Here is a 4,269-nt window from a genome sequence, read left to right on the forward strand (position 1 = left end):
TCTCTCCTCAAACGTTGGCCAGTGTGCATGTAGTCCAGTTATGCCCAGTGGAGTCTGTGAGATAGGATAACAAGAGATTCTGGACACTCTATTCCTTCTCTGCTTCTAAGATTTTCCCAGTAAGGTCCATCTCATCTGTACCTTTATGGTACTATGGTTTTATGTCTACACTCTTTTTTTTAGGACAGCTGTTAGTCCTTAAGGGACATACTCCACTCTGCCTATGAAATTTTGGAAAAAACTTAACTGGCTTAGTCATTGGTGGATACTATTTCTTTCTAATTGTGAGGACAGGTCACCCTCTGCTAGCTCTGAGTGAGTGGGCTGGCTGTTAGGTCAGCTTAGCCCTCCCTCCTTTAAATGACTGCTGAGAGGTCTGTTCCAAACCCCAAAAGAGTCATCTTGCTAGGGTAGGTATCAAGTAGTCACCTAGTCTGTTAGCCCAGTACCCTGCAAGCCTCACATATGTTTAACTCATTTGTTGAGGTCTTTTAAAAAAGCAAGTTTAGGCAGCAGAATGGTCTCCCAATGACAAAAACAAACAAACAAAAACCCTGGAAGCCTTCATGCCTCATTCACATGTGGTGTGCTGTATGCCAAGAGCTGGAGCTGAGTTGGGGGCTGAAGTCTTCACAAGAAATAAAGTGGCCACAGCGTTCAATAGTTTGGATAAGATGATTCAACTCCAAAGAAACACTGCGAACATCAGACATATCTGTGTTTTGGCTCCTGTTGCCCTGACTGACTGTCTTATATCTAGTAATCGCAGTTGCCTGGCAAGCAGGAACTTGATATGCTGATTCTAAAATTCATATAGAAGAACAAAGGGCCAATAATAGTCAAGACATACCTGAGGAAGGGTAAAGGTATGTGGACTGCAGAGAAAATGAGCAGATGTGAGGTATCACTATGAAATCCACTTCCATCTCACTACGTTATGCAGGAGTCAGGCTGTCCAGGCTTAGATGCAGGTGGAGATCGCTGACCAGCTTGAGGTCAGTCCACTGCCCCTCATCTACCCAAGTAATGAGGACCACCTGGTTAATCTGATACACTCTCCAGGACATACCGATTTTGCCTCTGAAGTATAAACTGGTTGCATTTCTGATGGGTACATAACTGTGGTAAATGTGATGGAAGCAGTCTGTCTGCAGATATAAGAAGTTCTGTGACAAGTCTGGATCAAAAATATTCATCTAGGTTTAGTGATTAGTGAATGAGATTACTTGATAGTGGAACTGAAATTCACTCCACAAGAGGCTTATTCTCATCTTACGCATCTTTTAGAAGAGATTAACGCACTCACAGGAGCTCTTTTACTTCTAATGTCCCAGAAGGAGAGCAGAGAGAGAGATTAAATTGCAAGTGAATCCAAATTCTGAACAAGGATGGCGAGAATATTACTGAAGCACTGGCTTAGAGGATATGGATACTTTTTAATGTTACTTTTCCCAGATTAAAGAAATATGGTTACCAGTGCATTGGATGGGTGAGACTTTGGAATTGAGCTCCTTGACAAAATCTAGTCAAAAGATTAGCATCAAAAAGGAAGTTTTGTTTGAAAACCTGTGAGAAGATTATTAGATGACTATAAAGAATAAGAAAATTAGGAGGATTGATCAGGCAAAAGGAATGAAATTTTTTATTTATAAAGTTGATCCTGAAAAATATATGTAGTTTATATGATGCTGTCTTGAAAAAGAACAAAGAAAAAATTAATAAAATAGTAAGTTCTTTAGGATAAAATATTGGAGCCCAGAAGGCAACTCATTTAGATACTAATGTTCAGAACAATGCCATTTACTGTCAGTGGCCACCATATCCCAAACTGTTCTTGCTATAGTGTGTCAGAAACATTATAGCTTGCTGAATATTATAGCCAAGAGAGCGGAGAAATTAATGGGCACAAGAGGACAAATGTTTGATTCTCTTCCACAAGAAACCCAGGCACTGAAATCAGCTTTTATGAGATGTAGAAGGGAAGACAATACTCCAGTTATAATCTTTGTTTCCAACATATTTCCAGTTGGCACTGAGGTTTTCCCTCACAAGCCATGATCTCTCACTCAAGAAGAAATCTGACATGAGGATGTGAGACAAAGGCACATGGAGAAGCTGGCAGCAGTTCAGGGGCAGGTGTCTTTCTAGCCCACCCCAAATGGGAGTGCCCATGAAACAAATCCAAAGAGAGAAGAGTCAAGAGGTGATGGGCAAAAGATGGAGATTATGACATCTAAACCTGTGTTTTAGGAGGGAAACAATCAAGTATGTTGTATTTCATATGGCTTGAAGAGGAAATAAAAGAAAGATGGCCCAAGGACGGTCAGCTTGAACTTTTGCAACAGGTACCATTAGGTTTCTCAGTTCCAGCAGATGTCCTTCCCCAAGTCCTCACATGCCATTTTGTATTCTTAAGAACACAGATCTTCTGATTAGAATGGAAGTAGGAACTGGGCAATCTAGAGGGGCTATCTCTAAGAATAGGAGGCCTACAAGACTTTGTGGTGATTTCTGCAATACTGTGTAGCTTGCCATCCTGCCTACCATTTATTCCACTCAACTTTGTAGCCACCCTTATTGTCAGGGTTGCCGTTGAATAAAGACCCCCCAAGTGAAATGCCCCACCTCATCAAAGAAATGAAGCTGTTAAGCCAAATGACCCCTTGGAATTTAATTCAGGAAATTGAGCTGAGGGCACATTTTAGTTACAACCAGAGAAATCCACATTCAACAATGCCTGATGACTTAAAAGAAAAAATTGTAAAAATTCAAAATCAGTGTACCTGAACCCATTATTCTATTCAGAAAAACAATCATAAAACCTTCAAAAGTTGATATGGTAAATGAATAAATAGTCAATCAACAAAAAATTACAGTCATACACAGAACAAAAGAAAGCAAAATCCATGAAGGAATCCAGGTTGACTCATGTGCTAATCACCAAAACAACTTTCAATAAATTTGTCATGCTCAGTGTGAAGAAGTCAGTCAGATTCTGGAAGAAAATAGTGATCTGGTTTGTTCTGTGGAGGAACAGACATCCTCAGTGAATCAGGGCAGAAATATTAATGATCCACCAGAAGATCTAAGAGGGAATTGTGAATTCAAGGGAAAACTAGAGCAACATCTAACAGGGAGAAAATGGAGGAACACTGTTGGCCAAATCTGGTTGTTTGTCCCAAGAAAATTTGGGTCCAACCTATTAGTCCATAATAGTGAAGCTTTTCAGAACTTGATAATGACCAGGCCCAACTGATCAAGTTTCCAAATAAGGCAGTAAATACTGAGATTTGGACAACAGCATTGTGAGTATCTTCCAATCGCAGCCCCCTCTGGGCCCATCCTCTCATGGATGCCCTCTCATGGGCATCTGTTTTGTCTTAGAATACGAGCCTTAAGTAACTTCGAGCAACAAGGAGCAAGTGATAAGCAGAATCAAGAGCCAAGTGGTCTATTAAAGGAGAAACAGGGGGAAGATGAAACCTAATCTGGTCAAGATGAAAACCAAAATGGCTGCTCTGAGCCTTTTGAGAAGGGGACTGCTCAGAAAGGAGAAGTGTTACTGCCTGATTGCTGTGGACTCTTCTCAGGACAGCTAACTGCCACCATGAGAGAAGTGTGTGGAGATGTGCTACAAGTGAAACCTCAGTGCCTGCTGGCAGTTATGCACATATGTGGCATCATGCCCAGAGGTAATGTTCTTGGCTTAGTAAGTCTATACTGTCCTGTCAAAGAGAAAAGTTTAAGTGTTTCAAGAAAAAGAAAAGATTAGGCAGACATATTTATCGTTAAGCCTCTGCTGCCCACGGCCAAAAGCTTTCTTCATGGATGAAATCAGGAAGAAGCCAACTCACAACTGGTATTCAGCCATTGGGAAATCATTCCAGCAACCTGTCCTGGGTGCCAACCACTGAGGAAAAGTACTTGCACTTTGGGGAAAAGGCTGATTCAGAGAACCAAACATGGAAGTACATGAACATAGTGATAAAGTAGAAAGGTTTTTGTCTGGAAAAGATTGTGGAGCACATGGAAAAAGCAGAGAACCCTCAGCCAAAATAAGTAACTGATATCTGCAATACTGACTCATGGGCCAAACCTAGTCTCCACTGGTAGATATTCTACTTGGACCCTTATTGTAGACCATCAGGGGTTAACCAAAAGATGCTACAGTTGTTCCCACAATGCTTGACATCACAACAGTGACTGAACAGAGTGCTTCTATTTCCGACTTTTGTTCTACATATCACCCTGGATATGGATAATGCTTTC

General features: G+C 41.0%; 1 pseudogene; it reads left to right on the plus strand.

Annotated features, from left to right (window-relative positions):
* The first annotated feature begins 566 nt into the window (after positions 1 to 566).
* LOC101279293 (elongation factor-like GTPase 1) lies at positions 567 to 4,063 on the plus strand (annotated as a pseudogene).
* The last annotated feature ends 206 nt before the right edge of the window (positions 4,064 to 4,269 follow it).

The sequence above is a fragment of the Orcinus orca genome, chromosome 4 (assembly GCF_937001465.1).
Source record: "Orcinus orca chromosome 4, mOrcOrc1.1, whole genome shotgun sequence".
NCBI classification, from domain to species: Eukaryota; Metazoa; Chordata; class Mammalia; order Artiodactyla; family Delphinidae; genus Orcinus; species Orcinus orca.